Here is a 23,816-nt window from a genome sequence, read left to right as displayed (position 1 = left end):
AACATACAGTATTATGCAGTAACACTCATAAAATGTGGCCTGGCAATTAAATTTTTATGCAAATGCATAATTTTTCTACATTTAAAAAGTATTCATGGGAATTGCACAGAGATGTTATGAAGAAAGATCAGTCTGTAACACACATGAAATGCATTATGAAGCAAATAATATAATACGCTATATTATACGTAACAAGCCGTAAAGGCATTCTGCAACAAATCAACTGTAAATGCATTTCTTTTTTTTTACTTATGTCTGCCTGCTTTCTAACATGCAGTACAGTATTCCGTTTAGTGGTAGAATGAAATAGTGGAACCCAACTACAGTAATGACACCATTTTCTTTGTAGGAACATGAATGTTTCCTGGCAAGAAACAAAGGCTAATTTCACATGGTGAGAGTGCTGGTTTGCAAGGCAGTTTCAAGGCTAAAATTACAGACATCTCTAGTTTAAACACGACCACAACTCACTCACTCTCTCTCCCTCTGTGAAGAGCCTCCACTGCAGTTTTAAAGATGCATAGCATATTTGTGAATGAATGGTTCTGATTGAATTCTTGCTGACATTTTCTATTCTGCTTCAAATAGTGGCACTTTGTGTTGGTTTTTGTTGTGATTTTACATTCTACAAAACTCACAGGATCACTTTGGTCCTGTTTAATATGTCAATGTCCTACACTGTAGTTGGGCAGCTTTCCACTGTGTGAATGAAATCTAAAAAGCACTCAAAAATGTCCCTGATGTAACAAGTGAAAAGAGCTAAGTCAGAGTTTTCTGTATGAAACCTTTGTTACTCACAAAAGCATGAAATGTATCTCAGAAATGTAGTTGTATAGATGTGAAAAAGTAGTTAAGTAAGTACCTAGTAAGATAACGTTAAACATTCTTAATGATAAACGCTCTTCTACTCAGGATCAAAATCAGTTTGGTCTAAAATACCAGTTGCAGGGGGTGTTGTTATGGTATGTGCTGTTGTAACAGTTTGCTGTGTACTATCGAATCCCTGTTGCAGGAGATGTTGTTATGGTATGTGCTGTTGTAACAGTATGCTGTGTACTATCGAATCCAGTTGCAGGGGGTGTTGTTATGGTATGTGCTGTTGTTACAGTATGCTGTGTACTATCGAATCCCTGTTGCAGGGGGTGTTGTTATGGTATGTGCTGTTGTAACAGTTTGCTGTGTACATTCGAATCCCTGTTGCAGGAGATGTTGTTATGGTATGTGCTGTTGTAACAGTATGCTGTGTACTATCGAATCCAGTTGCAGGGGGTGTTGTTATGGTATGTGCTGTTGTTACAGTATGCTGTGTACTATCGAATCCAGTTGCAGGGGGGGTTGTTATGGTATGTGCTGTTGTTACAGTATGCTGTGTACTATCGAATCCAGTTGCAGGGGTGTTGTTATGGTATGTGCTGTTGTTACAGTATGCTGTGTACTATCGAATCCAGTTGCAGGGGGTGTTGTTATGGTATGTGCTGTTGTTACAGTATGCTGTGTACTATCGAATCCAGTTGCAGGGGGTGTTGTTATGGTATGTGCTGTTGTTACAGTATGCTGTGTACTATCGAATCCAGTTGCAGGGGGTGTTGTTATGGTATGTGCTGGAGTAGAGGAGGAAATGGGAGGATGTACGTTTTGAGTAGAGGAGGAAATGGGAGGATGTACGCTTTGAGTAGAGGAGGAAATGGGAGGATGTACGCTTTGAGTAGAGGAGGAAATGGTCAACGGAACCTGACAATTAAGCTATTGCATTGCTGCGACAACTTCATAGCAGGTTCCCGCCAGCAAATAGGAGGAAGACGTTTTGAGCTCACCCAACCTACTACCCATCTATATTAGGTACTTATACATAGCTTACAAGTATTCATACAGAGAGGCACTGTGCTGGTGTGTGTCTGTTATATTAAGTATCCATATTGTATAATATTATTTGGATGGGCAAGGAGGTACAGTGGCGCCTGGACTGAACACAGAGAAGGAGAGAGGGAGGGAGTGTGACTAGGGAAAGGAGAGCGACAGTTAGTTCCTCCAGCTCCAGGTCCAGCTGGTGTCAATAGGTCTGTGCTACTGGTGGCGTCAGATCATTATTCCACTCTAGAGGCTGTTGGAGATGTCAACACCACGCCGGCCTTGGTTTACGTTCCCACAAAAAACTAGGCTGTGTTTGTGCGTACAGCCACATCCCACATCGCAGCACACAGGCCACCTTGACCAAGAGGCTTCCCTGACTGTACAGAGAATGAAGAAACCCATGCATTCTTCTCTACCAACAAATGCACAGCTGTTTCTCTAAGTGCTGGTTACTGGCTATAAAGATGGTAACAGATTAATTTTCATCTGGCTCCTTTTCCAATTTCATCTAACTAGTTGGAAATGTTTGCTCTGTCTAGTCCCTCCGGAATGAACAACGTGCATCTTATAGCGAACTGTTGATAGGACCGTCCTGTCGGTTCACAAAGCGATTAAAAACTATCGGTTCAACAGTTTGCTGTCTGTCCCGCCTCCCAGTACCTGTGTGATTTACATGCACCATGGTTACAGCCAAGTTTCTTCATATGGAGGGAGCAAGCACCGTCTGGCAGATGATTTGCACTTCGTAAATGTTGGTGGCAACAACGATACATCAAAATCCACTCAACCTAATAACTGTTTGTTGGCAAAATCATTTATTTTCTTGGCGGCATAGTTCCCAAACATGTTTTTGTCTAGTTCATAAAAGGAGCCAAACTGATTGAGTCGATCTCCTAGCCTATGGCGTTGCCTTTCATTAATCATACAATATAATGTAGTTATGTTCATGTATCTCATCATGATAACTGAACCAAATATCTTGTTTTATTTCCTTAGGATGTGAAAGCCATGTTGGGACTTGAGTGAATCATGAGTACTCACTCTTCAGCCAGGGTAGCCTAGATGATCACATAGATGATTGCTTTTAATTTACATACTGGCAGATTTCTTGGCGAATATTTACAGATAAATTATGAAAACACTGGATTAAGATGGCGAATAACTGAATCCTTACTGCAAGAACAATAGACAGTGGAAAGATTGCCTCATTCTGGTCCAAAATGTGACAGGAGATGACTGGATGGAATTGTTATAAAATAAATAATCCCTAAGATTTCCAGTGTAACCTTTAATTTTAACATAATCTTTAATTAACTAACCATTAACTGATTTAAAAGAAATACATAATTTGTAGAACCAACATCATTGTGGCATTTCATGTCTTGTAGAAGAATTTAATCTCAACAGAAGACAAGTTTAATGTTAAAAGATTTAATGTTCTCTGATAGTCCAGATCATGTAGGCCCAAACGATATCAAAAAACACTAATTACTACTCTGTAATTTAATATCATCAGTGAATGAACCAACACCACAGCTAGCCATCTGGGAGGCAAAGTTTTCAATAATTTACATAGCTGTAGGTTTCAGAAACTCAGTGTAGTATTTTGGCTGTGTATTTCAGAAACACAATAACGTATTTAGTAATACTTTACAGCACCGTGGCAGGTTGGCTGGCTACACCATGGTCTTTTCCAAAGAAACTTGCCGGAGGGTTATGAATCTTCCTCAAGGGCACAACAAAATATTTTCACTGAAGCAATTAGAAGATATCTGAAAATTATATTCCAGGAAGACAAAAATGCCATGATATAAATGAAAAATGCTCATGTGATGGGATTGTAATATGTGGCGGCCGTGATATGTGATGATATCTGATGATGCATGTATTTTGTTCGTTTTACTTTTCATGGGACATTCGCGGGGCTTCATTGCTGAAAAACCACACGGAGTGACCCGCTACGCAGGAGAGGCCACGCTGGAGAGTTGAAATCAAGCATGACGAGACCAAAAACTAAAGTTATAGATGGGCTTTCATGCCCCATTTACATTGAAACAATCACTCACTTCTGGGGTTTCAAATTCACAAAGATCTCAGGCCAACATTCACGGGTGAAGACTCAAACTACAAATCAAATAGCTAGGAAGGCATTTAATACGCTTCTTAATGGATTCCAGAAGTGAAGATGTTCCTCCTTTCAACTGTGCCTCTCAGTTAGAATATACCTTGACAAGTGGAAGAGAAGGCAAGGAGGCAGACGGCTCAGTTGTTCAGGGCCCACTGACCCAAATATTGCTGGCTTAAATTTTTTTTTTTTTTTAAAGGGGATTTGCCCTTAAGCAAGGCACCTAAACTACTCCTGTAATTTACTCAGGAAACATCTACTCAAAGAAAAAAATGTGTCTATGCCTTCATGTCCTGCCAACGGGGGAGAATACAATTGAAGAGACCTATACGTATGTCTTCATAATGTTGTTGTTGTTGACAATGTTGATGTTGGTACTGGGTCAGGACGGAGCGGAAAAGGCTGACATGACAAGCCCAGGAAACACCCAAAAGACATCATTAGCACCCTGCCACTAGTGGGGTGAGAGCACTCAAACGCTGGAGCTACCCATGTGCAGACAGAACTGCGGTCCTACGCTTCGATCACACCAACAGTGTCAATGAGCGTTGGTTCACCGGGAGGTCAGATCGTTGCCAGTGGAACGCTGCGCTTGTCAATGTGAACAGTGGACTTGCAGTTCTAGTACCGTTCCATTAATTCCACTGTGCCAAGCTAACCCAATCAAGCACAGGTCTGTGTTGAAAATATCACCGGAAACTAATCCTGGAGCACACAACTGTGGCACTGACACAGCATTCCGAGTCTCCTGAACTATGTTCACAGAGGACTGCCTGGTGCCCCAGCCACAGCTCGGAAATTTCCCATGCAAATGTGTTTATGCTAAATGGGACGACGCCTGATCAATCTTCAGCATAATGTTATTGAATTAGCAGGGACTTAAGAGCAAATGCGATATTAAATCCTGTCCTTTCCAGTTCACTGATCTCGATAGCAATATCTCAAAGTCCCACATGATTTACTCGCGTTTCCTCCACCCCAATCACCAGGCAGCCAGGCATCCGTGTGGAGACACACTAAATAATACATTGGTTTGATTTTTCTGATGGATTCTCCATCTGGGCATTGTACGATCTTCGGGGAAGAGGCTTAACCATGATTCCATACTGTGCCCCCTTTAACAGTCAGCGATTGTCGCTCAGATTAAGGGTGAGATCTCCATCGTTACATGGCACGAGATGATGTGCTCTGCCTGTGTTTTAGAGGAAGCATATTCATCCCAAGTGTTACGCTCAGATATATCTCTCAGGCTCAACTTGAAATGGAGACACTCTCACTCGCCTGATCATTCTTGAAACCACGGAAATACACAGAGAGGTGGGATTATTTTTTGCGAAGCAGGCGTTAATTGTGTCTTTAGCACACCAATGCGGTGGACGGGTCTCCACTCCATCATGGCCGCATTTGGACAAAATTGCTGGTGTAAAACATTCAGGAAGACAGCAATTACACTTACAGACTAAAAGACAGAAAGAACGCTGAGAACAGCTCAGCAGACATGACGATGAGCAAGGTAGAAGACTTGGCCCTCACACATAACACACAGCATCTTGTGATTTGTACAGTTACATCATAGTAACCATGGCTCAAAAACAGCAGAGATATTTAGCACTGGGCACCCTCTTAGTTGTTATGGAAACTGACCCACTGTGCAATTTAGTTCGGGCAACGTCACTTAACTGAACGTACCTTTTAGTATGGCTATCTCACTGTTCTGTACAGTAACTACATGTAAGGATATCAGTGACATGTATGTCCTTGCTGTCTTTATACTCAGGTATATTTTAGCGCTGCTCCAATCACAAACCAAACCAAGTACATTCCAGTCTCTATGCCTGGGAAATGCATTTGGTCTTAAGCAAGGTAGGGAAGGATGCCCTGATGTTTCTTTCCCTTCAAAATGTGCTAAAGTATTCCTCTTTCTATAGCTTTTGGGAAATTCTCTTGAATCTCTGACGTTCTAGTTTTCCTGTCAGAGTTCAACCAAGTCAATGAACAGGAGGAATGAAGGTCAATTTCAAGTATATCGTGTTGGTGTTTGTTTATCTTGTTCTAATGTGAAACCAACTGAACCTCCTATGTTGGTTAAGCCAGGCCTGTTTGAATGCTATTTCACAACAGCGATTTACAAGCATGCACGTCTTCCTTCATGGCAAAGTCTCTGTTACGCAGTGATTCTATTCAGTGGCTCATTACAGCAGCGCTGTCAGAGTATCTATCTCGCACGCACACACACACACACACACACACACACACTCCGACACACATACATGCAGAGAGGCTTCCCTTCCCTCCCAAATACGGGGATGAATCAGATGCTTGGATGCCCGCGCCATCCCTCATTAAGCAGCATTCCAGAAGGCTGCGTGCCTGGGGCTGAAGGGCAGCACGCGGTTGGTGGCGAGCTGGACGGGTGACAGTGATTGATTGAAGTATGATTGATGGCTACAGCTGATCCTCCAGCTCCGTTTTCAATTGTTGTGGCCCCGGCACTTCTCACCTTGTAAAGCACTTTGAGGAAACTTTGTTGTGAGGGAGGGTGGACAGTGGGGGGGGGTTGATGTGTGGCTGAGGTGAACAGGTGCCACCCTTGCGCCAATCGCCATGCCCCCCCCCCCCCCCCCCCCCTCCGCCCCGTCTCCGCTCCTCGCCATTGGTCGGGCACCGCGCTGTGAGTTGCATGACTGCGGCCTCTGCTCTCAGTGTTCCAGGCTCTGAAGCTCTAGGACCGTGACGGAGTGGGCCAGCAGGCAGCTCTTGGCCCTGGGCAGCGGAGCTGGCAGGAGACCCAGAGTACTCTGCTCCCTCCATGCCATGCCGACAGTCCAAGAGGAAAATTACCCTTCTGAAGCTTCGGGCCGCGGGTTCCAACTTCTGTGCCAACTTCAACTTCTGTCTCCCTTTGAGGCTGCACTCAAGCGTTCCTAAAATGTTCCCACATTCCCCTATATCAACACATAGGGAAAGTGTATATCTGAACCTTCTGTTGCGTACGTGCCTGCATGTTGTGTGTCCCTGCAACCAAAATGCGTCTTTATGGCAGAGGTAATGTCACGGTCCCCTGGTGGTCAGGATGTCCCTTATTTATTGGTGTGTGTGTGTGTGTCTCTGTGTACTGTATGTGTGCGCGTGTGAATGTGTGTTTTTGTTTCAGGAGAATCGTGTTTCTGTTTCAGGAGAGTTCAGGAGACATTTTCCAATAGGCTAGGGAGCTTCTCCAGAATGTATTCTCAATCTGACTTGTTCATCGCCGTTCTTGGGTTCCACTCTCCTCCATGTTGGAGTTATCTCCATCACTGGTGACGCCCGGAGGAGGTTTCACTGTAATTCATTCAAACTGTAAACAGTTGTACGATTTGACCCAAATCTTTAGCAGCCATCGGCCTTGGAGCCATCAAGGAGTCACATAGGAGCTGATCGATTGGCTGCAAAGCTTTGAACCTGTTAATATTGCCGCCCCAGTGACCGGGCCGTGTTTGAACTGCCCTCCAACTTCAGTCATCAGAGAAGCCGGGTGTCGTTTCCATGAGCAACCAGGAAGAGGTTAAGACTGGGGTACACACTGGAGGATAGTCAACCCTCTCGGCTGAGATCTTGGACCATGTCACTCTCTGTAAACACACTGTGTGGCGTTGGGGATAATGTTCAGAGGTGTACCAGTGTTTTACCGTGTTGGGTCCAAACAGAGGTACTCCACTTTCATCCCCAAATGTGACTCGATGTTACTTAGGCACGCTGGCAGTATCCAAAATCTAGCTTCCCTACTGTTGAACGACACACTCTACACACACTAATAACACTGCATGTATCTATACTGTGCTTGATCTGTGAAGGCATCATCTAACGGGTAATTGAAATGCACACGCGACGTGTGGCATACTTAATAAGCACTCTTGGACATGATGAGGACTTTTGTTTGCATAAAATAATCACATTAGTCAAAGCTTATCAGTGCTATCATCGAATTAACCTCTCGTCTGTGACTTGCCTCAGTGCTTTGGCTGACATCATTTAAATTCAGCCCAGCATAGTCCCCTTTGTTATACCAATGTGGGCAGACTATATTATGCACTAATGCAAGAAATTCTAGGGGCACATTGCCGGAAAACGGCAGTTGCGCTTTGCGGTTGTTAGTGTGAAGCATTACTTCCATTCCAATTACAGTAAATCTCGTGCAGGAATGTGAAGGTTCTGCAAAGTGCGTGTTTGGTATGGAATTAAAAACATAGTATTTTGTTTGTTGTCTCATTGACATGGACACAGGCTAATACGAGATTATAGGAAATGTGTTGTTCATTTATGAGCAGTAAATTTACATATGGGCTTAATAATAAACAATTGTAGCTAAAAGAAAAACTCTGCATAAAAATCTACTGCAGGATGCCTTTATGTAGATTGTTACCTCGACAAGCCAGTCCACCAAATCGGGTCAGTCAGAATCACCTGGGCCAAAGTCTCATAATAGTTTTTTTAAGGTCTATGGCACTAGAGTGTGAAAATATGTGAGAGCAGCGCTGTAGTGGTAGGTTTCTGGGTGTTCTCTCATTCTTTCATCCCACTTTCTTCCCATAGGAGTACTGTCCTTTGACTACCAATGTTAGAAAACAACAAGTTATTGCTCACTTTTACCCTTAAATCAAATGTCAACCGAAAACTTAGATTCAAACTTCCCCTTCCCCTTTTTGGAATGTTCAGGTCAACAGAAATTTGAACTATGACCCCTGGGGTAATTCTCAGAATGGCCGTCAGAAATGACTGTCAGAAAACCTTTTTTTTAAGAAGATGAAATGGCTACTACAATCAACATCAGAAACACCAGCTACAATTATCGATGTACCCAACAGCAGTAAGGTTTTTGCACATTCTAAATATTATAACAATTAAAAACAATACAATGTACTTATATTTCACGTATGATAAAACAAAGTAACAGTACAACTGGCGACAGAGAATAAGTGTTGCATCCTTTCATCACCCTGAGATGTTATTTCAACTTTGGCTTCCAGATCAAGAGCTATAAGTCAGCCTGCGAACATCACAGCAAGATTAAAATGTTGTCCCAGAGTCTTCTCATTTATCTGCAATTGCACAAGTTGAGTCATCTCTATGAGCTAGAGTAATCAAACTTAGAAGCTGGCGTTAAACAACCTCTTAATACTAGATGCCTCAGAAACTTGTCTTGACGAGAACCTAAATTAAAACAGGGGAGGTACTCCTCTGCACTGGACAACCAAAGTAAAGAGACTGTGTCAACTGGTCGCTTCTTCAGTTTCCACTAATAAACGGACACAGCTGCTGGTTGCTAGGTCTGTATGGGGTCGAGCAAGAGGGAATACATTTCTTGTCCAAGTCGGTTTAAGTTATTTGACATGTCATTCCCTATCCAAATCAGGTATCAGATTGCATATGCTGCATTGCAGCTGAGAATGGAGGACGGCATTAAAAGCTGCACAAGCAGAGCTCCATTCAGCATATGCAATCTGTCCTGCTCCATTAACAGAGCAGGACAGAACCACGAATGTTTTAGGTCTCCAAAATGGCAGACCCTAATGACTGTGTGGTTTTCAGGTTAATTTGGGGCAGTCGATTAAACAACACACAGATATGATGAGCTAGTTTGTTTATAGACTCTCTGGCATTGAAGGTGATTTTCCTAAAGGAAACCACTTGAGCCCTATTCATCAGCAATATAACCTCTCCACAGTTTGGCCCACAATATCAGGGGAGACACCTTCATCTATTCCTCACTGTGAGCTTCAGATAACTCTATCAAGATAAAAGTTGCTTTGAAAAGATTTGTCTGGAGTTAAAACTCATGAAAATGGAATGTGATGCAATAACACAGCGATTAATTATGCTAATCAAATATATATTTGCGTCATGTTACCTATTAATTACTCTTAGATGAGAGAGGATGCATAAAGGGGTTACTCAAGGGGCCAAAATGCACAGACTGAAAACTTCTGCAGTGCAAAATGAAGTCATATGCATGGGGAGGAGCGATGATGTAGTTGAAATGATCCATCAAAGAAGCCATTATCTTTTATAGAGCAATGGCTTTAGCCTCCCCCTCCTTTTCCTGTCAAATAATTCCAGCTTTTGGATTTGACTCATGGGAGTCTGATTTCAAGGTACACAATTTGATATAGCAAATTCTAACACTTGCTGTTGTATGGCAACAATACCGTGCATGTGCCGTCCGAAGGACATAGGAAGACCAGTGTCCCATGGAATCACACAACGCCAGCGTCTTCAGACATTGCTCCGAACACCCGTCATCACATCACACCAGGGACGGGCGAGGGAGAGGTGGAAAGGGGAATAACCTGGGACGAGGTTTAACACTTCCAACGACATCCATCAACAACGGGGGACTTTGCGTTGAGGCCCAACGTGTTTCCTGTTAGCTAAACGGCGTTCGCGACAGCCCTGCAATTAATCGCAACGCAAGAGCGGAGGAATGTGCGCAGAGCTCATGCGGCCTTGGCTGACACGTCGCTATGCGATATGATACGTAGACATGGAAAGCAGCAAGATGTCCAGCGGCAGCTTAGGTCAAGTCAATTCGCTGGCTTTCCCTCCAATGGGCGGGGGTGGGGAGGGGGGGGGGGTGTAACTTTGTACTCAGCTTTCTCCGTCTTAACACTCAGATCACATGAACACTATATGGCCACAGAAATGCCCCCCGTTCGTGACAAAGTTATTGCTTCGGTGTGACTTATTCCCGGCCGGGAACTGTTGTGAAAGGTATCGGACGTGAGACGGGGATCCCATTCGGTTCGTGGCTGTATGATTTACTGTCTTGTTGAAGCTTCACCAGGGAGGAAGCAAGGGGCGAGGACTATGGAAAGATGAGGCCATGGGCCAATATAGCTCTGAGGAAATACAGTGCTTTCCTGATGACACTGAACATGAATTTAGTCATTGTACTTTTTATAAATTATAGTGACACAATCTACATTGTAACAATTGCTCTGTGGAGTTGTACTTGTGTTTGTTGTGGATCTCCATCATGACCTTTGGCGCTGTGTGTAAATGATCTTGAATGGAAATATTAAAGGTGGAAGTCGTTAAACTTAAAAGCAACAACATGGGTACATTTGAGAAACAAACAAAGTTTCAATGTTAAAAGTCTGACGTCACCGTCACCCATATCACTCATGACAAACTTATTTCTTCTAACAACTATATCACTTATAACAACTATATATCAGTGGCTATCTTAGGTTGCACTTGAATGGTACATGTGCGGTAAGGTCAAGTATATTTTTTGAAGTTTCCACTCTATGGATGAAATGTATCAAAATAGCTGTTAAAAGAAATGTACTGACATTTTTTTAAATAAATGTTACAATATAGGTGTGAAAATATATGCTTATTCTGCTAAATTAAAAGCTAAAAATAACTTTGTAACAGTTTGACAGAGAGTGTATCACTGCAATCATAACCAGCATGTTCTAAGGGCATGATGTGTATAAAGTGAACTTCCCATTCTTAACCCCATTAAAATGTCAATAGTGAGTGCGTAGATAGGAAAGCCCAACAGAGGTCATCTTTAGAGACTCTACAAACACCTACAGGCTTTACAGTCCTAACAGGAAGACTAAATCGTGTTCACAGGGACAAGAAGGCAGAAAGCAAGCTAGTTGAGGGTGGAGTTACAATGGAAACTCCAGCGTTATCCTGCATCATGCAGGGCATGCCAGGGTCGTGAACTCTGTGGCAAGCCGTGTGTCAGTCAAAAGTTGTGTTCTAAAAACACTTCATTTGAAGCAATATTTACAAGACAGACACCCGCCGTAAACGTAAATTACAATAACGCCTAAGCTTAGCCTAATTGCACATGTATTTATTACATTGTGACACCTCACATATCAAAGCTGTCTGGACCATTATTTACTATGCCTTCAGCAGGGCCAATAATAAATGGAATAACACATCGAAGCTTTAGCCATGCATGGCACAACACTAAATTCAAATGCTAGGAACAGCAATGCGCCTGCATGACATTTCATGCTTATCCAAGCCACAGCAATGGGCAATGGGTTTTTTCCACTCTTTGATGTAGTTTGATAACCTCCAAGAATAGACAGGTGGTAAGATGCCTGTAGTACGAGGTTTTAAAGATCTCAGTTGGCTGTCATTGTGTTTGATTCTCTTAGATACTAAAGATACTAAAACCTTATAGCAGACAGTAGATGTAAAATTCTTTAAGGTTCAAGGTTAGTACACAACAAAAATCAAAAATTCAGAGCAATGATAATAGGTTGGGCAGGTGTTACACGCTACTTAAAATGGATCTGTCGGCATTAAAACTATTGCCAAGATAAAAAAAGAAGAAAAAAAGTTATTTAATAATAATATTATTATGATAAAGAAGATAAAAAACTCAACAAGCCCAGTACAGCCGACCCATGAGTAGCAGTGCTTGTGGTTAGCCAGAGAGGGGGATTGAAGAGCAGTTATTTATTTACTTAAATTGTAATTGCAAGCTTGTCCTTTTCATGTGTTTTGTTGTTGTTGTTGTTGTTGTTGTTGTTGTTGTTGTTGTTGTTGTTGCTGCTGGGGTGAACATCCATAATTTTTGGCAGAATACACTGATGTTGTCCAATACCTGATATTATTCGGCAATATATTGCTTGTTAGTCCAATACATATTGATACCAGTGTGTGAATGAAAGGCGGGGACATTGCTTGCTGTCTCCAGCCATTAAGTATAATGATTTAAGTTTGAGTAAGAAATGGGAATACAAGTGAAATAGAGATCAATGGACAGTTGTAAATTGAGGATATAGGTAACCTACAGTATCTAATCTTTTCATGTATCTAGCTAGTTAAAGAAAAACATTGTCTACAAGCCAGAGAAAGGATGTTATTGGACAAGTGGGCACCTTTATTTCCCTATATCATTTCTTAGTGGCTACAGCTGAGGAACAAGGTATCATTAGGTCAGCTAGCAACGTGTGAGTCTCCGATATGATACGAATGCTGACACAGAGGGACTGCTAGTAGTTGCCATATCTTTATTGCCAATCAAATTTGGCATGAAGCCATCACATTTAGTTTATTTTATTTTATAAAGCCCTTTTTACTTCAGCAGCGGTCTGAGAGCGCTTATACATTATCCGGTCTAACACCCAAAATAGCAAGCAACAACAAGAACCGACATTCATGTTTTTGCATGCACCACTGGGGGGACATGGACAGGTACGAGGGGAAACCCACTGACCGCCAACCATCCTGAGAGAGGGCAGAGTAAAGACCACCGAATTCACACACATCACAGGAATGTCAGGGACTGCGTGGGGCAACAGAAGTGAGCCAGTGATTTGGTTCCAACAAGGCACCACGGGCATGCAGACAGACAGACAGACAGGCATGAGGAGACAGACAGACAGGCATGGACTCAGACAGACAGAGAGACAGACAGGAGGAGACAGGCAGACAGAAAGACAGGAAGGCAGGAGGAGACAGGCAGATAGAGACAGACAGGAAGAGACAGGCAGACAGAGAGACAGACAGACAGACAGAAAGGAGGAGACAGGTAGACAGACAGGAAGAGAAAGGCAGACAGACAGTCAGACAGACAGGCAGGAGGAGACAGACAGACAGACAGGAGGAACAGACAGACAGGCAGAGAGGCAGACAGACAGGCAGGAGGAGACAGACAGACAGGCAGGAGACTGGCATTCATACAGGCAGGAAGGTAAAGACAGGCAGACAGACAGCCAGGCAGGCAGAGACAGGCAGTTGCTATTTAGTTGTCAAACGTGGTTTAGGACAAAAGTGTGCATTGGCAGAAAGGCTTCAGTGTTTTAGAAGTGCAACTGTGACGGTCAAATACAAGCTGAAAAGAAGTCTAGAGGGTGTATCTGTCTCTCACTACTTGTGCTCATCTCGCTCTGGAGATCGTTGTAGGTGGCTAACGCATTGTTCTAATTGTGGGTCTTGTTAATGTGCAAGGCAGAGAGAGCCTATACAGTACATCTTGTGGTTCTTTGATCAGCACTTGTATGTACCCAATGTTAGAGCATTTGCAGAAAAGCATTCTGCCGTCTTACGGCTTTTACAAATGCTTTGTAATGAAATTCTCCTTCCTGCTACCACTGATAAATGATAATAAGGCATATTTGCATATATTCCTACCGTAGCTCAAATTGGCTATGAATCACCAGTATATGTAGTCTGGGCCTGGAAAAGACCTAAGAAATGGGATTCACCGAATCTTGTTTTATAGTGGTTTTACATGAACAAAGAAAATAAAGATTGACATGATCACACACGATTATCTATATAGGTGGTTATACTTAAAGTGGAACATGCTCAAAATAAGACACATTCCAGTGGCACGTTTGTGTCTTTTGTGAGAAGTCTGTTGATGTGCCAAGAAAAACCAACATTCCTCTGGTGTTGTTAATAAAAGCTGTGAAAGCTGCCAGACTAGGCCCAACCTACCTTCATTTGTCAGTGTATTCTCCACAGTCCATTAACAAGACCGCCCAGTATTTCATTATTTTTTGCAAGGCATGAAAAATGTACCAATTTAAAAGTAAAATCACAACATTTCAAAGAAAACACTTGGCATTGAATGATGGGTTGAAACAAGCCCTTTATGATCATGGACTAACCTGGATATTCTCTGACAATTTTGAATATGGACCAGCCATGCGTGTGATAGATAACTTGAAAAACGCTAAATTTAAATGTAATGTTGGACTCACAGAATTATATCCTGTTAGGTTTACCTGACAGATTCACTACGGTAGTAGTATGATACCACTGTAATTGTAATCATTCACAACCTGAAAGGTTCATATAAGCCGCTGTCAAGCATACAGTATTCACTTGTTACAACAGTTAGATTTATTCCATTAGCCACTCACTCTCTTTTAAAAAGTAGTTTATATAAAACCTCTTCAGTCCAGGCAGTTTGAGTGATACCTTGGAATACTGTGCATACAACGATTGCTACTACAGGACACCGTAGTGACTGCAAAGCACACGCATGGCTGTGGATTGCTCCATAAAGCAATCAGGCATCGAGGCATTCAGTTCGTTACAAGGCATGCTGGTTCCAGGTTTTCAGAAACGTGCAGACTATTGTCACATGACAGACTATTGTCTGTCAGACTATTGTCACATGACAGACTATTGCTTGTCAGACTATTGCTTGTCAGACTATTGCTTGTCAGACTATTGTCACATGACAGACTATTGCTTGTCAGACTATTGCTTGTCAGACTATTGCTTGTCAGACTATTGTCACATGACAGACTATTGCTTGTCAGACTATTGCTTGTCAGACTATTGTCACATGACAGACTATTGCTTGTCAGACTATTGTCACATGACAGACTATTGCCTGTCAGACTATTGTCACATGACAGACTATTGCTTGTCAGACTATTGTCACATGACAGACTATTGCCTGTCAGACTATTGTCACATGACAGACTATTGCCTGTCAGACTATTGTCACATGACAGACTATTGCTTGTCAGACTATTGTCACATGACAGACTATTGCCTGTCAGACTATTGTCACATGACAGACTATTGCTTGTCAGACTATTGTCACATGACAGACTATTGCTTGTCAGACTATTGTCACATGACAGACTATTGCCTGTCAGACTATTGTCACATGACAGCAAGTAGGGTTTAGCAAGAACGGTGCAGCAAACGAGGTCCCGGTCAGCAGCAGCCATGTTGGCGAAAACATGGCTGCTGCGCGGGATAATATTGTGCATCGCGGAAAACACAAATCATGGGTCCTTTTCATACATGGATCATAGCAGCAGGCACAGGCACCGTCACACCGCGGTTCCCACATGAATTTCAAACCCCGTTCTTAATACATGATCGTGGATACATCTACAGAATCTCCGTGGTGCTATCAGGTGTAATTCATCTTACCGAAAATGCTCCGGCAAAAAGACATTCAATAACAAGACAAGCCGTTCCCACCATCAACGCGGCCATGGCCACAACTCTTAACAACTAAGGCTGACGCAACATCCTGTAATGCTTGTAGCTCTACCCCAAGTTAAAGAAAAAAAGCCCTGTGCTCAACAACTCAACTCAGCTATGGTGGGTTAAAATGCCGGACGCAAGCTGCGCCACAGCCAGCTTCGACCAGGAGTCCCGAAGCTTGGTGTCCGATGGCCAAGCAACGCACAGGTCAGGGGAAAGGCAAATCGGGAACCTCCTGTGGCAGGTGGCATGATTAAAAGCAGGCAGGGAATGTTTCAGAGGACGCGTGCCACGGTCTACGTTCGGGTTGCTTTGTTGAGACAAGGTTGTGAACCATGTATAAGGTATAGACTGGCTCCCTTAAATTGGGAGAACATTTTGGAAATGTGTGGGGTTAAAAATCACTATGCAAAATGTATTCTCCCTTTGAAAGCGAGGTGAATTGCAGCTACAGCAGTTCACATTCAAACAGTTCCCTCCAATCCAGCGGGGTAAAGAACATATTGTAATTGACATGTTATGAATATTTGGTTTCTCTATGCATGGAAATTGATTAGAGAAACTGAATAACCACCATTGTCCATTATCAAACTAAGCTTGTTAAACTTGTTAAACTTGATATTTTAATGCTATTTCATTGCAACTTTGAGATAATGATTCCTTACACTATGCAGTGACTGAACTGTGTAGAATTTTAGCAACCAGAAAAGGATTTTGCTTGCTCCTGTCCAACTCAGTCTCAGTAGTAGGTGTGTTGGTAGTATTCATAAATCTGGGACACTTGGTATTTTAGTATACGTTACTTGCAATTATTTTACAAAATGTATGATACATTATGTTACCTATTTGTAATCGTCCTCTGTTGACAAATAGAACATTTGAATTATTGGGTGCCCTTTTCTTTTACACATGAACTTGTAATGAACATAATTCATAAGAAAACATGAATTCATAAGAAAACAAAATAATTGCCATGACTCTCCAACAATGAGATATGGGCATGTACCCTTTGATCATCATTGAGATATCTTCAGAACTTGATTGCAGTCCACCTGTAGCAATGTCATTTGATTGGACGTGTTTTAAAAGTCATGCGTCTTTCGATATGCCCACACGCCAAGGAACTCACCAAAGACCTTTGAGATTTAGATCTGTGGAAAGTTATTAAAAACATTTTAAAGTCTTGTAAGTTCCCCGGAGCACCATGGGCTCCATCACTGTGAAATGGAAGAACTTCGGAACCATCAAATCTCTTCCTAGATTTGGCCGCCGGCCCAACTAAGTAACCTAGCAAGAAGGGCTTTGGTCAGAGATGTGACCAACAATACAATGGCCACTCTAACAGAGCTTCATAGTTTCTCTGCAGAGATGGGAGAACCTGCACAAATCCAGGTGTGAGAAGCTGGTAGAGGCATACCAAAGAAGACTACAGCCAAAGTTGTTTACTGTTTGCACTTTATAATAGCAAATGTAAACAGGTTTAATAATTTATGCAAAAGAGATCCAAATCTCTTAAGACTAAATACTTTGATAGCCATATGGTTGGTGGTATAGTTTGATTACTTTAGCATTGATCACTCAAATCATTTTGGGTAACAGGATTCAACCAAACAAATGAGGCGAAAAACTTTCACTACAGTAGTAGTACTTTTTACAGTGTAAGAAATATTAAACAATTCAATGTTGAGTAATCATCTTAAAGTAATCCATTCATCCATATTAAATACATTTTAATTATTTTCTTTTCTTTTACTTTCGCCTTGTTTAACCAGGTAAGCTGACTGAGAACCAATTCTCATTTACAATGGTGACCTGGTCAAAGGCATAACCAGACCAAACACTCAGCTACAATACAATAAAACAAATAAACAACAATCAAAAATATATCTTGTGCAACAAAAATAAATAAAATAAAAAAGAGTTACAGTAAGTAGCTAAAACATATTCCTTACAAAAGCAATCCCTTTAAAATACTTTAAAGAACAATATAAAAAATATATATATTTAGAAAGAAAGAAAAAATAACAATCTGACTGGAGTGAAAAGAAGAATCAGATCCTCAAATAGCCGTGTCTTTAACTCATCAGATGGCCATTCCTCCGGGAAAAGGTTTAGGAAAAGATCAAAGCATCTGTCTTCTGTTCCTCTCCTTTTCTCTTCTCTTCTCTTTGAGTTGAATTATTCCATTACGGCAGAATGTGACATAATTACTAAAGGTGGTTGGTTGTGGAGAGTCTCCTCTGGATTACCGACCTCTCCACTTTGATGCCCACGGTCGTCTAAATGAGACAGCAGCCGCAACACAAAGGAGAGCCCTCAGTGGGTAGCCAGTGCAGATGGGCCACTAGCCAGCAGGCTCACCAGCCCCGAAAGGCTGAGTATATTAGTGAACAAATAATTCTAACCTCAAACCGACCCTGACACAAACATCAGCCACAACAACGCAGCTCAATGAATGACACTGAATCATTCTCAGACACCAATGCCTGAGGTGGTTCCAATCACATACTGTATCCTATCACACCTCCATAAGTGCGACAGGCGGCCACTTTGTACGGACATTGCATCTTCCATTATGTTCACATGAAGCCGTGCAGGCGGTGGAGGCATGGTGAATACGTTGAACACTAATCCCATTATCCTGCTGTTAGGGCAGGGTGTGTCCTTAGTCTTGCGTAATGGTCGGCAATGAGAAGCTCGAGTAAACACAATCAATGGAAGACACCAGGCTGTGCACCGCGGAGACGTCCAACCCCCCCCCCCAATCTATTTTTCCCTTCCTCTCACTGGCATTTGGTTAAATGCCACAAAACCTTTGTGAGTTCCAGGCAAATTACATCCCAGACAATGTCACTGTTGGGAGATTGGATATTACAATTGGACGAAGATAATTGGGAATGTTATCAGTTTATCAATGATTCAGACCGGTGTTGGGGATGAAAGGCTGTGACTCCGAACCTCTCCTCTGTCCTCCATTTCCTAGTGTCCTGCCACTGCTGCTCGCGGATTACAATCTCTTCATCCATTATTAATGATGTTAAAATACGAGTAGCATGCTGAATGTGCGGCACGGGAGATTTGCAGCTAATCCAGCGCAAAACAGCCTCAGTCACATAATGAAGGGGAAAAAAGCACAAATGTCAACAGTTTCACACAGGGACTGGATTAGGAGCCCCTTTCGCCCATTGTTGCACACACTAGCGCCCATAGACACACACACACACACACACACACACACACACACACACACACCTTTAGCTGACGGTTTCTTACCCACGCATTAGTGTCTCTTCGACTGATCTGAGGAAGGGCTACAGGCTCCAGTACGTTGATCGGTGTGGTTCATTGCACGTGTGCATACATTGAATCTAATGACGACGGCCGGTTGTTTGGTGGAAAGTCGTGGTTTACCTACAGATCAACACAGAGGGTCAGAGAGAAAAAAGGTTATGAAAAGGTTACGTGGCTTCGGTGAGGACCAGCGGGTGGCCAGGTAATTTGTGCAGCGGTTTGAGTATGCAGAGACACAGGCACAGGGTCATTTCAGAGAAGTAGTGCTATAAAACAGGAAAAAAAATTCCCTTATTTTTAACCAGCAGACAGATAAATGACATGCGTTCCGGATCTAGCTCATAGGACCGTGGTTCAATCACAAAAGGCTGACAAGAGCTTCATGTGTATGACAAGGACGCTACACGTTTTGATTTCAGGTCTTTGAGGGTCGCCTCTCTTTTCTTTCTTGCCCTCTGTCCATCTTTCGTTCTGCCAGTCTGCATCTACCGCCGTCTTGCCAGGTTTGATCAATTTTCAACATCCCGCCATCTTTATCGCCCTCCCTCCCTCACTCGCTTCTCTTTCTGCCTCAGTAGACCAATTAAGGCTAAAGCTGATTCCTACTGCACCCAGCAATCCACCTGAGGTACAAGGTCAGAGGAGTTGGTGTGTAGCTGCTCAGGTTTACATGTTATTGGCGAGATGGAAGCATCATGGTCATTTTATAACCCCAATTTCATTCTCGGGCCGATTTCCCCTTTGGCAGATTAGTGGCAGTTCGCCATTGATTTTTGTCATGGAATTGATCAGCGAACTACTTGAGCAATGTATTGGTCCCCGTGCATCTGTGATTAAGATCGGCACGCTGCAGTGACTTCGGTATGTGATTAGCGGGATTGTAGCACTTGTGCTAAAAGGTTGATTAGCAGGATTGTGGAGCTTGTATTAAGCAGTCGCCCTGCGTTCCAAGCAATGTTCTAGTCGGGCTTCTCTGCTATTCTTTGGAACCTTTTAACTGAGCTCCACTGACGTCACGTCGGACTCTACAGGCCTGCCCGCTAAAACTAACCAAAAAATTACAGCAACTAATGTGTTTACATGTCAACGCAAGCTCAAGTTTAATTCAAACAAATCCTCTCTCATTGGATGCCATTTTAATATATGAGATTTTTATTGGAGGCGGTCAAAGGCCAGAACCACCGCGACATCAGCGATGCATTTTCTTTGGTAACTCAAGGCCAGAATAATTACAAAGAAGACAGGGCAGGCAAACAGCTGAGTGCTTTTTAAATACACACTGCATTAGTTGGTAGGCAGGAGGGAGTGCAGGCAACCATACAAGTCATCACATGGGTTGGCTCTATTAAATTCAGACCGCAGACTCCTGTTTAGCTGGACTGGGTATTAGCCTACAACGTAGCCTCGTCTACTGGGGTGCCGCATCTTTCCCATTCGGTGTTGTGACACAGCCTGGATATAATAAGGATCAGGAGGAAAGCCGTTCAACGAGCTCAAGAGCTATCCAAGAGTCATCCTTTTAATTTGGTTAATATACAGGCAGCTTTTTGTTATTAATGTGACTTAGAATACTGCTGGGCCAATTGAAATACACAGGGCTTTTTTTCCCCCGCTGAAGGGGTTGATAGTAGTGAGTGTCTGATCTCTAGCTAGCTCCTTTCTCTCCCTCTGTCCCTCCCTCCCACAGTCCTTTTCGTTCTCTTTTTCTGTCCCTGCCTCCTTCCCCTCACTCTAATGCAGCCATCGTACAGGAGTTACCCCCACCATAACGGTGACTTGGTGTGACTTCCAAGCCATTCATTTCTGTCTAACATATTAGCAGTACATAAACTGATTTGTTTAAAGATTTGTGGCTTTGGAAACACCAATCTGACTCCAAACTTTATTACATGGCCACAGAGCGCCGGCCAGACATAACGTTAGGCGACAATCGCTTGTGGTTTTGAAGGCAGACGCAGAAAAGGAGTCGCCCCAGTTCCTCGGGCAGACTCCCGAGTAATCGACTTCACGTCCACATTACCAAACCCTTACACCAAAAGAGAGATTTAAAGCTGCAAGATAGATTGATAATAGACCATGTGGTGTCCTTGTGTGTAGTCTACAATCAGTGGTTCTTAAACCATTCCCTGGGGACCCCCAGACATTTCGCAATGGTGTTATAGCTTCAACCTAGCTAGCCTGATTCACCTACTCAAGGGCTTGATGTTTTGTTACCAATATAAATCACATGTGCTGGCTCATGAATAGAGCAAGTACATACAAATGGCCGGTTGTCCTCGGAAAGGTTTGAGAACCACTGGGATTGGTTCACTGTTCATGTGGCATGAGAATGTTTATGTCAGTCTGGAATGGAACCTATTGACAGTGGTGATGTAGAGATTTCATTGAGGATAGAGGTATTCACTTTGAGAAGCATTTGCTGCTTTGGGGCATTTTCATTACGATTTAACTATGCTGTAATTGATTCCTCATGGTCTACGCTGGATTCGACTTTAATGACTCGAAACTGGAGCAAGAAAAAGAATTAGTTATGCCAAAATATTTATCCTACATGTCAGGAGAAATAAAGTCTTGAAATATGCTTCCTATAACATATTGTGTCAGGGATGTAATATTAATAACACTTTAGAAGTAAATACAGAGAAATGTGTGATTAATTGCAAAGTATACTAAAGTATATCTCGACACCATTCAGTGCGGTTGGTGCATGTTTTACTAGTACAGGTGACTGGTTATATGATCAGAGATATGTGATGAAATATCTGTAAAAAAAAAAGTATTATACTAACACAGTAATTTCTCCAGACCCTACACACTCCATCCTCCATCCTGAACAATCTAGGTGTTGGGCAATAGAAACATCCGTCCTGTTCTGGTACTTAATCAATATAGTGTTTACTAATCTAACATAAAACAAAACAATTTAGGAAAATGATGATAGATGTCTTCTATACAGGCCCATTCCAAAGAGAAGTGTCTCACATTAGAAAGTGAAAGTTTTTTTTGCAAACTAAAATTTGCATTGAAATTGTTATTGTGATTATTCTTTTGGAATTTATTAATGCAGCAGTTACATTTGATATGTTATATAACATGCATACATATCAAATGTAACTGCTGCATTAATAAATCCCCCCCCCAAAAAAATATATATAGTATATATAGTATTCACTATATATATAGTATAGTGAATAAGGATATGAAATGGATAGCATGTCTAAAAGTTTCAGAGTATGCTCAAGTAAAAGTTGAAATGTCCAACTGGGCCTATTGCTGTCAGCGGTTCAATGTGTGCGAAGTGGTTGATGTGCTCGTTAGGAATCAGGAGAGCGCCCTTGGTCAGGTCACCTCCATTCGCACATCACAGCCCCATCAGAAATTCTTTCAAGTGTCCTTCTGCGTCACCAAAGATGACAACAGCGAATCGATAAGTGCTTGAAATGAAAAGAAGCCGCCGGTTTGCCCCTGAGGCAAAAGATTTCATAGCGCCAGCAGCAGCCTTTACTGAACTTCAGGCATTCCTTTGCACATTTCCTCGCGAGAAAGAGAGGCAGACGCTTTTTTTTATTCTCCAGATGAAGGTAAGCACAGTAGAACAGTGCCTCTCAAGTCGCCGCCTTTTCACTCATTTAATGACAGGCGGAGTTGACCGCGCTGAACCAAACGGATGCATGCCAGGTTGATATTTGATAACAGTGTTGGGGGATTTTGAAGTCATGCGCGTTTGCTGTAAACGCATATCAAATGGAATGGGTGCGTATAGGTCATCTTTAGAAAATTGAGTGACCTTATATTAACATGGGGCGTCGCAGAACAAGAAAATGTTTCTCCTTATCAATTATGCATTACAGGCTTAATACATACTGGCCTACGAATGTGCTTCAAATGTAAGTAGAAATATTTTGGGGCCTGTGACTGGACGTAGAGAAAATCACTGTTGCAGCTCTCATAAAAAGGCTAATGGATTCCCTGTATCCGCAGATAAAATAAACCAAATCCGATTGCGTTGTCATCACGCAGCTCAGACGCCTTAGAAAACGCAAATAATAGCTTCCGTATAATCATACTTACAATATTCCATTAGGCATGCACGTCGAATGGTAAGGCCGTAGGCCTACCTGTTGGGAAAGGTTTCCAAATGGTATACGTTATGGTATTCTGCCCGCGTCACTAAATTAAAGGGGCAATTTTGAAAAGCCATAAGATATACAGGTCTTTGTCGTGTGCATGTTTCGCTTTAATGCCTCGTTGCCGCGAAATTCCCATGTGGTTGTGTGCATTAATTACTTGTTTAACGAGAGTATGACTAAAAATGTAAAAGAAGGATTAGGCACATGAAATGTAGGCCTAGGCTACGTCCAGTCTGCTTGGCTCATTTAAGATGCGAATAGAAAATCAGTCTGTATCTTACGGATCTATAAAAAGGATTTGCATCTCAGCCAGCTGTTCGGTTCTGCAGAGAATTAAAGATGTCTAACCCAAAACAAATGTGTCTATTCAGGCCTATTAACTAGGTTTCTATATATTTTACTTCAGTTAAAGAAAAAACAAAAATGTATTGCAATACGTATTCACG

General features: G+C 42.3%; 1 long non-coding RNA gene across 2 annotated transcripts in view; it reads right to left on the bottom strand.

Moving 5' to 3' along the window:
• Positions 1-17,548: 17,548 nt before the first annotated feature.
• The window catches only part of LOC105027542, a 29,151-nt gene continuing 22,883 nt past the window's right edge, over positions 17,549-23,816 (bottom strand). For both annotated transcript variants that reach the window (XR_829301.3, XR_002196659.2), the window contains 2 exons: positions 19,223-19,360; positions 17,549-19,053 (listed from right to left, as the gene is read on the bottom strand). This is a non-coding gene — a long non-coding RNA (uncharacterized LOC105027542). The remainder of the gene's footprint in view (positions 19,054-19,222; positions 19,361-23,816) is intronic.

This window comes from Esox lucius, chromosome 4 (genome assembly GCF_011004845.1).
Source record: "Esox lucius isolate fEsoLuc1 chromosome 4, fEsoLuc1.pri, whole genome shotgun sequence".
Classification (NCBI taxonomy): Eukaryota; Metazoa; Chordata; class Actinopteri; order Esociformes; family Esocidae; genus Esox; species Esox lucius.
This window is presented reverse-complemented; position numbering and strand designations above follow the sequence as displayed.